Source organism: Saimiri boliviensis, chromosome 12 (assembly GCF_048565385.1).
Source record: "Saimiri boliviensis isolate mSaiBol1 chromosome 12, mSaiBol1.pri, whole genome shotgun sequence".
Taxonomy (NCBI): domain Eukaryota; kingdom Metazoa; phylum Chordata; class Mammalia; order Primates; family Cebidae; genus Saimiri; species Saimiri boliviensis.
The window spans coordinates 56,480,162-56,493,683 of NC_133460.1; the positions used below are offsets into that span (position 1 = coordinate 56,480,162).

At 42.2% G+C, this 13,522-nt stretch overlaps 1 protein-coding gene across 30 annotated transcripts in view; it reads right to left on the reverse strand.

Annotated features, from left to right (window-relative positions):
• The window catches only part of KCNMA1 (potassium calcium-activated channel subfamily M alpha 1), a 765,877-nt gene that overhangs the window by 470,833 nt on the left and 281,522 nt on the right, over positions 1-13,522 (reverse strand). The gene's annotated exons all lie outside the window — the stretch shown is intronic.

Genomic DNA, 13,522 nt, shown 5'->3' on the forward strand with positions numbered 1-13,522 from the left:
CCAGAAACTGAATTACAGAGAGAAGAAATGATGGGTTTCAAATCTGTGTCCACCCTTGAACCCAAGAAACAAATGCCAACATGGAATAGCAGAGAGGGAAGGAAGAAAGTGTTTTTCCTACTTAATTGGCTCTAAAAGTAGAGACATATCAAGTTGGGTTATTATAGATGTATCGTCATCCAACACAAGTCTTCAACTGCCATGCAAATACACCCTACTCTACCATGTAGCTCCTGTGGTTCACTCTGTTGTGATGTAACTGTGTGTGTTTCTACTTGAATCCACTGAATACGGCTTTGTGCTGGGACCTTGAATAATTTCTGGCACACAGTTGGTGCTCAATAAATAATGATGGAATAAATGAATGAGGGATCCCCATTTTTTTACCTACCTTGGCCTTGGCTTCCTCTCTCACTTTTGTGACTGCCAGATAACCCCTAGCTCCATCCCCTTGAGACTTCCAAGTCTCAGACACATTCATGTGCTGACTGATCTTGAATACATACTCCCTCCCCAAAAGGGATGCTTGCCAGGACCCTGCATCACAGAATATAGGAATATCAAGGGAAACGTTGCTTTAAGTGAACAGCAGAATCTATGCTAGATTTCATGACAAACCTTGAAACACAAGACTGCTGCAGTAACCATTCTTCCTGAATTGTGGAACTTCATAGACTCAGGTTAGCCCCAAGTGATGCTCTGCTCAGCAATTTAAAACCCAATCATGCAAAGCCAAGTGCTTTCAAGTCTGAGAAACAAAAACATTTCAACTGCTCAGCACATCCAAATTATCACTTCCTTAACAACCCACCTCGTTCCTCCCCTTGATTCTGAAAGCCAATTTAATAAGAAAAGCATATTAATAATCTTGCCCTCTCACTGGCCTTCCATCCCTCCCTCCTATTTCAGTATCTTGCAGTTGGTACCTCGGGTCATTTGTTTTGTTCTCGTCCTTAGGCTGAAGGGCGTTTTTGAAATTGCTAAATAGAGTTTATTTGGCAAATTCAGATAAGGAACAAATTCAAATGCACTCTCTCATTTTCCTGTAATGCACTGGGTTTCTTCCCCCAGTTCACTGGAAGACTGGCTGGGTACCTCCTCATTGTGTCCTGCAGGAAAGTGTCTCTTCTGGTCACCTTGACTGTTAAATAAGTAAACAGACTCTTTGGGGTTGCTGTGTCCTGTGATATTGGCAAAGACTCTGACCCTAGCCAAGCACGCACATATCAATGGACCACCAACTGTGGTAGAATTACTGGACCCAAGACTGAATTTGATGCATCTGTCCTGGTGAAATAGCATTATATTTCTTCCATATTCTTCTGGTTCAAGAACATTGTTCCCAAGCGCAAGGGACAGCCCTGTCCAGCATAAACATGATTAAAATGCCCATTGCCTGACTGCCCTGTTGATCGAGAAATATGGCCATGCACAGAGTCTGCAAGCATCCTGCATGTTGCTTTAAAGAAAAGGAAGAGGGGAAGTGTTTCCAGAGAATAAGGTTGCCAGGGTTTGAATCTCAATGTCACGATCTGGCTTTAAGACTTTGAGTGAGTTGCTTCATCCCACAGATCCTCAGTTTCCCCATCTGTAAAATGAAGAGTACCAATGTCCTGGTGTGATGTGTTTAAGGATTACATGAGATCATGTACGCAAAGCATCCTAGCAGAAAACCTGACACATGGTCATCAGGAGCTAAGATTTACCAGCACTCATCATATACCAGGCCTTGTGCTTGAACCCCACCTACATTATATCATTAAGCCTCACTGCATGCATAAGAAATGGGTGTTACCATCCCTATGTTACAGCAGAGAAGACTGATGACCAGAAAAGTTAAGTAACCTGCATAAAGGCAAGGAGGTAGAGATGAGATGAGTGAAATTAGGATGAAAACTCAGGATTCTCTTAACCACATGAAAAGAATCCATGTGGAAAGTGTCTCCTACCAACACTGAGTTGAGGCTCGTGTCTGTGGGCCTCTGTCTGGGGCTGGTTGACAGGCAGCTCCAGAGAGATGCTTGGGGATGGTGGGCTTGGAGCCAGAGGTCAGGGTTTGACTCTCGTGTGTGCTGTGTGACCCACGGCCTTTTTACCACTTAGGTGTGCTTCACCTCCTTCCTCTAAAAGACACAGGGCTTTGTAACCTTTGACCTAAGGTAGGATTCTTATACTACCGCATGCTCAAGGACATAATAATAAAACAGTAACAACACTCAGCAGGGCATTAAAAGCTTTAAGCAAATAATAACGGATACTAATATAATAATAGTTACCACATATAGAATACATTATATTTCAGAAACTGTACTAAAAGCTTCATTAAAGCACTTAATCCTCAGTGCAACCTTATGAAGTAGATGCTTTTTATTAGCCCCTTTTACAGATGAGGAAACTGAGACATGTAATGGTTAGGTGACTTGCTCAAGGTCACAAAACTAAATGCTAAAAACTTGGGATTCACGTGGTTGCATTGAAACTTTATTGAAAGGATTGGTCAATCCAAGGGAACAACACATCTGGACTGTGCTCCACAGAAACAAGCATTTTAGTTTCACTAGAATCACTGGGATAAGCAGAAGCAAGCAAACCCCTTTTCTACAGGACTTGATATGTAAATATGAATGGAAACCATCAAGAGGGAAATAGAGTATGCAGCCTACCCTGAGCTTTGAGGGACAACAGTGTGCCCTGATGGACAACTTGAGACGTACCAGATCTGAGTCATTTACTCTAAATAGAACAGCCTCCCATTGGCTGTTGGAAGCACAAAGTAAAAATCAAAAGAAGAGAGAAAGGAAAAGTGAAGAGCTCATTGCCCTCCATCCTATATCTTTTGTCCTCTGATTCGGATCAGGAAAGGTGTGTCTGCCTACAGAACTGGAGACCCACAAGCCACATGCTGAATGAAGGCCCATGGAAGTCCCAAAAAGAGATGGAACCAGTGAAAGGAGGTCAGCCTGGAGCAGTCCTGGGAAGCTGAGGCCCAGCCCAGAACCTGCTAGAATCAATCTTTAACACAAGTGTGACATTTACTTGGGCTGCTGGGATCCATCTGGAAAGAAGAAGTCTTGTATATTTCTGCTCTTATTCTCCACAGGTTCCAGAAATATATTCCTGTAATTCTTTTAGCTGATAAGTATGAAAAACAGAATTTTAAATATTCCAGTGGGGATCTGACAGAACAGGGCCACATTCATTAGCTACTGAATTTCCCAATGACTCCTAGAAATTGACACAATTAGACAAAATTAAGTGCCTCTGTCCTGAGGATAGGCTGCCACTGTTCTTTAGGGCATATCTTTGCAAAGGAAGGTGCTGGAATTCCACACACAAGCCACATCCCTCTCCCTCTCATGGTCTCTCCCTGAGCAAATCTAAAATCTAGTGCCAAATTCCTTGGAGCTAATTCTAAAACCAGGAAAGCTTTTCGTAAGATTATAAAGATTTTATTGGCCTTTGAAGATGAGTCCCTTTGCTCTGCAACTTACTTTCTTAATGCAATCCTTGAATTCTCCCTGCTGTGGTCTGAATGTTTGAGCCTGCCCACCCCCAATTCATATGTTGAAACCTAACCACCAATGTAATTATATGAGCAGATGTAGCCTTTGGAATGTGATAAGGTCACAGAGACAGAAGTCTCATGGATGAGATTCATGCCCTTATAAAAGGGGCTCCAGAGAGCTGCCTTGCCCCTTCCATGATGTGAGGACACAGCGAGAAAGTGCCATCTATAAACCAGGCCTCAGGCCCTCCCCACTCATCAAATCTGCTGGTGTCTTGACCTTGAAATTTTCAGCCTCCAGAAGTGTGAGAAATAAAAGTGCTTATAAGCCCCCCAAGTTTATGGTATCTTGTTATAGGAGGCCAAACAGACTAAGACATTTCGCCATTCTCCCATTGACTGGGCAAAAGGATAGCATCACTTCCATATCTATAGCAGTTATGGAAACTCTGGGACCCAGCAAGTTGCTCCCAACCCACTGGGAGAGTAAGCAGGGAAACTGAGGTTAGGAAATGAACTCAGTTCCTTTTCTCCACGCCATCTTTTTTCCCCTGTAAGAAACTTATCAGCAGTTCTTTTGCATCTAGAGTCAATCAAAAAATCATTAGCTAAGGTCAGACAAGAAACCACAGCTTTGGTTTCTTTGATTTCAAGCTTAGAATAAGAGCAATGTAACTTTAAAGAGCATGGATGGCAGTAACTGTCTCTGGGAGGCCAGCCACTCAAACTGTCCAGGCCCAGAATCAACACTTATTTGGCAAAAATTGTTGTTGTCAATTTTTTAAAAGAGCTCTAAACTTCCAGCGAGTCTTATGTCGATTTATTTACAAAATTGTTGTTGTCAATTTTTTAAAAGAGCTCTAAACTTCCAGTGAGTCTTATGTCGATTTATTTATATGTCCCTTTCTTTTTTTCTTTTTTCTTTCTTTTTTTTTTTTTTTTTTTTTTTTTGAGATGGACTCTCACTCTGTCACCCAGGCTGGAGTACAGTGGTGTGATCTTGGCTCACTACAACCTCTGCCTCCTGGGGCAAGTGATTCTCCTGCCTCAGCCTCCTGAATAGCTGGGACTACAGGCACTCACCACCACACCCAGCTTATTATTGTGTTTTTAATAGAGATGAGTTTGCACCATGTTGGCCAGATTGGTCTCAAACTCCTAACCTCAGGTGATCCACTGGCCATAGCCTCCCAAAGTCCTGGGATTACAATCATGACCCCTCTGTGCCTGGCCTCTATATCCTTTCATAGGCAAGAATAGTGATGTAGAGGGCATACCACACTTTACAGACACAAGTATGAACAAGTCTTTGGAAGGTAACTGTTTCTTGTGCAAGAATCAAATACACCTGCTGACACCTCTAGTTTTATCTCTGGTGACAGCATGAGTGGCTGAGTGAGCAGGATGAATCTTGGGCCTGGGGTACAGACCAGAGCAGGGGCTTCCACACCCCTCTGGAAAGCAAGAGGAACTGGAACAACCTGGATTTCAGAATAGTTTAAAAAAATATCCCATGGGTCTTCACAGCAGAATCTCTAAGTGGAGTATATAGCCATTTTGAAGTTGGCCTACATGGATGCCAGTGCTCAAAAATTCTAATGTTGCCAAAGAAACCTTCAGAGAACTACAGCAAATTCACAAGTAATGTGCTCCACTCTAGAGAAGACACTGCCAAAATTCTAGACCCGGCATCCCCAAACTACGGCCCAGGGGCCTCATGCGGCCCCCTGAGGCCATTTATCCAGCCCCCCGCCGCACTTCAGGAAGGGGCACCTCTTTCATTGGTGGTCAGGGGGAGGAGCACAGTATGTGGCGGCCCTCCAACAGTCTGAGGGACAGTGAACTGGCCCCCTGTGTAAAAAGTTTGGGGACGCCTGTTCTAGACCCTACCTACCAGGGACCTCGGACGAGTCCCTTCCCCTGCATGCATTGTCACCACAAACCATCCTTGTATGTGGGGTCTTTCTCCCCTCTTCAGCTGCCTCCTTACCTCCCGGGGCAGCACCAAGTCACTGTGATGACCTCACAATCATGCCTGGTGATTATGAGGACTTAGTGGGATGATGCTCCGGGCAACCACAAAGATTGCTCACCGGTGACTCAGTGGTTGACTCAAAGGCTAGGGGGTGGTTTGGGGGTGGAGGCAGAAGTCCAGTGAGCTGGACTCCACCCTTTCTCTCCCTTCAGTCACAGCTCCATTTTTATCTGTGCTATATGTTGGAGTCTAGCCAAGATGTTATTTGAACAAAGATTCTGAAAGATCAAAGAAAAAAGTTTGAAAAGCACTGGGACAATGCTTTCAGGGGACTTTATCTAAAAGGCTGCAACAATGTAAAGAGATATTATTGCTTTTTATTACTGTGATATGTTTAGTGTATTGTAAATTTTTTAAGAGCTCTGTAAGTGACAGTAGTGAAGAAATGCTCATTTTAATGTGACCAGTCAACTCTGAGAAGACTAACATTGTGTCTCAAAGGCCAAGATGCAATGAAAATATGACTCTTACCAAGGACAGAAACTCCCAGGAAGCCACAATTAACTCAAAACTACCAGGACATTTGGAGATTATCCTTCTGGAAGACCAGAAGTTCTGATCTGTGGAAAATTCTATAGATATTCTCTGTCAGACTCCAGCCTCTTTGGTAAGCTGGCCACAGATGATTTAGAGGACAATGACCCTGATATTCACTAGAGCTCTGAGTGAGGCCAGATAAGCCCATTTAAGCAGACATGTCAGCCCTTCTCTGAACTAGGCTCTGTCACTCAGATCTCAGATCTTAGGGTAGCTGTAGTCCACCCCTTGCTTTCTTGTTACCCCAGATAGTCAATGTTATCCTCTGTTTTTCCTTCCTCCTAGGGAGAAAAGAATTCAGAACCCTAGTCTGAGTATATGAATTATACTGCAAACTGTTTCTGTGAGTCATTCTCAAAACTAGGTCTGGAGGGACCCCGAGAGATCCACGGATTTCTTGCAATATTCATGTAACAATGTTCGTCTCTTTAGATCTATTACCATTGAGTAATCGGTTGATATTTAATAACAAAATAACAGCAAGCACCATCTTGATAGCTTCAAAAGCAACTCTCTTCTTCTAGTCACTTCTAGGGCATACTCTTTGAAGCTGAACTAGTAGACTGGACTGTCCTTGGCCCACCAAAGTCGTCCACAACAAGAACATTTCAAGTTCAGATTGCATAGCAATATTTGCAAGTGTTTGACCAGACTTGTCAGACAATGTGCCTGAATAGTCTTCCTGAACTCCCCTCTTTAACACAAAGAAGATCCTATTCTGGCTTTCTGGCCTCACCTGTGCCTGCCACCAATGGGCTAAAACACATTAACTATGCTGTCCACATGCAGGGTTCAAGTTAGGTAACAAAATATGCCTTGATGGTTCCCTAAAAAATGAAAAAGATCCTATTTTCATTGCATGCTAGTGTTGGATCAGAAAACAATAGTCTCTTATTTCTCCTGGTTAGCGGTCCTTTGGAAATCACAGAGGAAATACATGCACACAGTTAAGAGAACCACTTCACATCTGCTGGTCCATGATGCTACTTAAGTGAACACTACACTGATGTGTCCATTCCTGCTCCCTTTCCCCTTTATGCTAAATGCTCTCCCATATGGCTTTCTGCATCAAGGGAAATGTTCTCTATCTGTGCTGCCCAATATGGTAGCCACTAACCACACATAACCACACATGGGCATTGAGTGCTCAAAACGTGGCTAATGCAAATGACAAACTGAACCTATCATTTCATTTAAACAACCATATTAATTTGTGTCTAGTGGCTACCATATTAAACAGTGAAGTACGTCTAAAATTTAGGACCTTGGAGTACGGCGTGTGTGTGCATGTGTGTGTGTGTGTGTGTGTGTGTGTACAAAACAAACACTGCTCCTTCTGTAGTGAGTGCTGGCCTTTGGTCAGGGTCTCAGGAATATGCAAAAGGAAGTGACCAGAAGTTCTAGGCTTTTAAGGACTTATCAAAAGAAATTGCCTACCACTCTCTGGTAAGTACTGTAGAACATCTACTAGGAATAGGAGGATATGAAGATAGAGAAGCAACAAAAGGTACAGACTCATTAGAGGCAAAATATAGATGCCACCTTGTAAGCTGGTTGATAATTCAAAGTGACAGTTCTCCCCGACTTAGCTGGAAAGCCAAAGGCCAAATGGGAAACATCAGTCTCTTCACGTCCATGGAGGACAATCCCCTGAATGCAAAATTAGAACTTGGTGACTGTTTCTTGATCCGGCCCTTTGTATTTTTCATGAAGCTTAAAGGAGATTAATGGGACAATCAGGACATTATAGATGAGAAACACAGGCACTTCAAATGAGGCTGTGACAAATGGTTGGGAGGCCTTTAGGATGGGGGAAGAGAGGACGTGGAACAAGCCCCGGACTGGGAAGCTCCTCACCATGGTTCACACCCTGGTCCTGCTAATGACCACCTGGCCAGGAGACCCTGGAAAGGCATCCAGCCCTTCCCTGAGAGCCACTGGACACAGGATTAGGAGCCCCATCATTGAGAGGTTGTAGGGCTCAAGAAGGATCATACTGGCAGCAAGCACTCCAGAAACTATAAAGCTCTATTTTGATGAATCACATTATTATTAAGGAGTTCAATCAACATAATAATTATTAATAATGGCTAAGATTTATCAAGTGTCTGCTATTGCCAGACAATATATATACAAAATCTCTAGGGCTTATAGCAACCCTACAAGATATATCTATTTATCCGCATTGTTAGTGCGTACTAGATGTTGTTACAAGTGTCTTCCTTATATACGAAAGTATATATATATATATATATATATATATATATATATATATATATAAAATACATAAAATTTGTAAATGAGTTAAATGAGGATTAATCCTTACAACAACCTATAATGTGCACATTATTTATATCAACATTTTACAGATGAAACAACTGAGGCCGAAGAGGTAAAGTGACAGCTGCCATCATCCCAACTAAGTTGGAAGGCCAAATGACAAAATAAAACATAAGAACACAATCACCTGAATGACAGATTAGATCTCAGTGACTATTTCTTGATCCAGGTTTCGTCAATGGAAGACCTGGGACATGAACCAAAGCACAGTTAGTGATCAGTAAAGACAAGATTTAGGCTCAGGCAGTCTGGCCACAGGACTTGTTTTCTTCACCTCCATGGCATTCTGCCTCTTTATTTATTTATTTTTAATTTTTTATGTTTTTTGAGACAGAGTCTCGCTCTGTCACCAGGCTGGAGTGCAGTGACATGATCTCAGCTCACTGCAACTTCTGCCTTATGGGTTCAAGCACTTCTCCTGCCTCAGCCGCCCGAGTAGCTGGGCCTACAGGCACGCGCCACCATGCCCAGCTGATTTTTGTATTTTTAGTATAGACGGGGTTTCAGCATGTTGGCCAGGATGGTCTCCATTTCTTGACCTCGTGATCTGCCTACCTTGGTCTCCCAAAGTGCTAAAAGCAACGGAGCCAGGATTCGAAACTCAGGACTGCCTGTCTGTCTCCAGCCACTCAATCTTTTCTCCAGTCACCAGAGAATGATACAGGATTTCATGTAGGTGAAGAAGACAGGTCCTGTGGCCAGACTGCCTGAGTCTGAATCTTGACTCTACTGTTCACTAACTGTGTCTGTGTTCATGTCCCAGCTCTTCCATTGACTAGGCCTAGATCAAGAAATAGTCACTGAGATCTAATCTGTCATTCAGGTAATTGTGTTCTTATGTTTCATTTGAACATAACATTGGAGAAAAGACTGAGTGGTTGGAGACCGACAGCAGGTGTGTTATAATCCACAAACTATTTATCACCACTGGCTTTGAATAGTTCTACCTCCTATCAGTGTGAGACGTCTGGGGAAGCCCCGCCAGCGTTTTTGCTTTTTCTTTCTTTCTTTTTTTTTTTTTTTTTAGCATTTCAGGACTGAAAGTAAATTTATCTTCCTCAGCAGGAAGAAAAGAGAGGCTGTGGAGGTTGGGAAGAGCTTTAGAAAATGTGGCATCAAGTCCGTTGCCCTCTTTGAAGAAAGCAGCTCTGGAAAAGGCCTAGAACATTAGTTGCTATAAAGTTCTAGATCATTCTGTGTGGTGCCATAATGCCAACAGCACTCTTGTCTGTCCAAAAAATTCATCATATACTATTAAAGAATGGATGTCTTTGGACAAAGTCCAAGAAAGTTTGTCCAGAGTACTAACTTAGAAGAGACTACAGACAGAAGCAAAAGGGTAGTTTGATGGCTGAATTACCCAAGGAAAAGCCTAGAGTTTGAGTTGTCACAGATTAAGCAACAAAGATTATGTCTTGGAGCTATATAGAACCTTTACTGCCCACAAAAGAGAGACTATGCTAACTTCAGTGCTCTGGTAAATATTTCTTTGATGCCTTACCATAACAAATGCCTTCTGAGCATCTGATATAGTTTGGCTGTGTCCCCACCCAAATCTCATCTTGAATTGTACTCCCATAATTCCCATGTATTATGGGAGGGACCCAGTGGGAGATAATTTGAATCATGGGGGTAGTTTCCCCATACTGTTCTCATGGTAGTGAATAAGTCTCATAAGATCTGATGATTTTATCAAGGGTTTCCACTTTTGCATCTTCCTCATTTTTCTCTTGCTGCTGCCATGTAAAGAAGTGCCTTTTACCTTCTGCCATGATTCTGAGGCCTCCTCAAGCCATGTGGAACTCTAAGCACAATAAACCTCTTTTTCTTTGCAGTCTCAGGCATGTCTTTATCAGCAGTGTGAAAACGGACTAATACAGCATACATTGTCCACTTCCTTCCATCAGTCCCCAAAATTCCATTTGGGGATCCATGTGGCTTCAGGGAAATCAATTTCTTCAATGTTCTCTGCTGCAGTGCTGGGTTCAGGAATGGGAAGGTGACCTAAGCCGGTCCAATCAGAGTGACTCTCAGGTCTTGCTGGGAGTGCTGGGAAAAGATGCCATTTTTTTCTCATTGGGCATGAAGAAGGAGGCATCTAGCCCCAGGATCTCCATGGGTCATACTAGGGCCTAAAAGGTGCCAGCCTTTGATAAAGACACCAAAGGATATGAAAGACAGCATAAGACAGAACAGAGAGATGGAAAGAAGTCAGATCCTTGGTGATATTATTGAGCCAATACATCAAGCTTGGCCTTAAGTCAGGCCAAATTCTGTGCTTTTCAGTTCTATAAGACAATATATCTCCTTTATTATTTAAGCTAGTTTGTGTTAGGGGTTCTAGTCTTCGCAAATGAAAGCACCTAAATTAATACAAATGTAGATCTCTGTGACCATCCCTCTGGTAAAAGGAGAAGGCAGAGTCAAAGGTGACATTACATTTCCTGAAGCTGGAAGCTCCATCTCCTAGAAAACTCATGCATTACTCAGTGAAAAAACAGATTCCCTGTACATCATCACGCAGGAAACTCCTACTCACTCATCAAGACCCAACTCTAATGTCCCTTTCTGTCTCCTAGACTATGTTTACATAAAATTAATCACTTCCCTGTTTTATTCCCATAGAGGCATATTACTCATTCTTTTATGTAACTATAAACAGAGAGCAATTGCATACAGCTCAAAGGCAGAGAATGTCATATTCATCCCTATATGCATCAAACCCAGCACAAGCACATAGATGCTGGATTCTCCAGGTTGCATGGCCTTTGACAAGTCCTCTACCATTCTGACTCTGTTTCCTCTCCTGTAAAATAGGGCTAATTGTATATCTCAGGATTGTTGTGAAAAATATCAATAACAGGCAGCTACAGGAATTTCATTAAAATGTGTTTAATTATAGTAATATTAAATTGATAAGTAATTTTCTAAATCTTCAATAGTCTTCAGCTCAGCATTGATAGCCAAAAATTAGGCCAGTTAAATGATGTAAATCTTCAGTTAGAAATAACTTCTTAACTTCATAGTTGGAAAAATATGGGCATAGAATTTGTCTTTGCCTCTAGATCAGGTCTGTGTTGGTAAATTAGACATTGTGTGACCTTTCAACATCCAGGAGCAAGATGGCAGGAGGATCATGCCACCAACTGAGGTACCTTGCAGGAAATCAAACAGGAAGAAATCCCCTGACGGGATCAGCTGGGCAAACATGGGTCACCACAGGTCTGGTCCTTCAGCTGCCCAACAAAACCATACATAGTGGATAACTATTATCTTTACCTGACTAGCATCCTTTGCTTCTTCTGGTATGTCCTATACCCCACTCTCAATTCTCCTGGTTCAAGAGAATTGAACCTACACCCTCCGTCTCCAAGAGTAATATCCACCCAGGTTTGCTCAGTAAGACTACCAGACCTATCTTCCTGGCCATGGTGATTGGTTTAGAAGCAACATGCCAACAAAACTGATCCAATGAGAGTGAGTTCTAGTACTTTTGCTGGAACTACTGTATATCTGTATGTGAAAGATAATCTATCCATTGAGAGCCAAAGATAAGAAGCCAAAACGATATGCATTTGATTCTGTTATGGAAATTCACATAGAAGAAGGCTGTCCAAGTATAAAACCAACACTGAAGAAAGGAGAAGTAAGAGATGGAAGTAGAAGTGAAGTGAACCAGTGACAGCAAGAGACTCAAAGATATCATTTGAGTGCCTGGAATCAGCTAAGTCTGAAGAGAAGCCTAACCCTAGGCTTTTCAGTTACCCAAGCCATCAAATTCCCATCCCCATTTTTTTGGTTCTTAAGCAGCTTGAACCATAGTTCTCTCACTTGTATGTAAGAGATTCCTGAAGATGCATGCACTCCCTCAGGTGACTATTTCCATCATTTAGCAGTTCCTGACACCCAAGGACACTGGGACAGTCATTCTGGTAGTATCTTCTGGTAGAGAATAATAGAATCAAATCTGACAGTCAGAGAAGATCTGCCTGCCTCTTTTTAGATATAGCCAACTAGAAAGGAGAGATTATTAATTTAGCCTTGATTTCAAAGCCTTGTCTTGTATATTTCACTCAGAACTTTTTATCTTCCTGTATTCCCCTGGTTCCTCTCTAGCTGAATAAAGAACCATTTTTAAAGCAAACAACCTCACTGTTTATCTAGAAAGCTTTCTGCTTTATTGGAATATGTGATTTATTTAAAAAATTAAATTTCCCATGAGATACAATAATTTAAATTAAGAGAAAAGCTTGTCTTTCTTAAACTTCAGTTTCTGTATACAAATTGATGTTTTATAGATTCCAGAAACTTTCACTGTTATGAAGATGGCTCTCAGTTTTCCTGCTGGATTCAGATTCTCTTCATGACTTAAAACAACATGAGGAGGATGAGTCACAACTGTAAACTGGTGAATTGCAGAAAGAACCACCTAAGAATTCAAATGTCAGCTTAAGAAAGACAGAAAGGCTTAAAAATCAAAAGCAAGATGAGATGAAATGGACTGGGGGATCTCAAGAACACCAAGTCACAAAATGAGCTTAGATTCAGAGGGAACTTGCAAATGATCTGATTCAAGATACCAAAAAAAGGTTTTAGTTGAGGACTTTTTCCAAATAAACATTTGAGCCAAAGCACAACATAAGAAAAAGATACAAGTGGGACAGCTCCTTCAAGCAGCAGGGATGTTAAGGAAAAGTGGGGAAAATCAGCTGAGAATCCCCTACCCTGCCCTCAGGACTCCTGCAACCTGGCTGAGAGCCACAGAACTGGTCCTCTCTCTCTGACTGTTCCCCAACATCCCAGAGCTTCAGGTGGGGCTACACTAAGAGGAAGTCCTCCAAGGAAACTCTCCAGATTAGACCAGCCTTTTCCTGCTAGTGGTCTTTGATAAGCATACATGGTAAAGAATGGGATTCACTAACTTGTCTGTAGGAGATATGATTAAATATGTCTCAAAGCATCTCCTCCACCTTCTCACACCCACCCATTAGAACAGGATGTTATCTACAGGCTGACGCCTCCCCATTCCCTCCACCTCCCTTCTAAGGCATGGAACCAAGACACTGCCTAGGACCTAACAAGTGATTGCCCTCCCCTTCCCCATC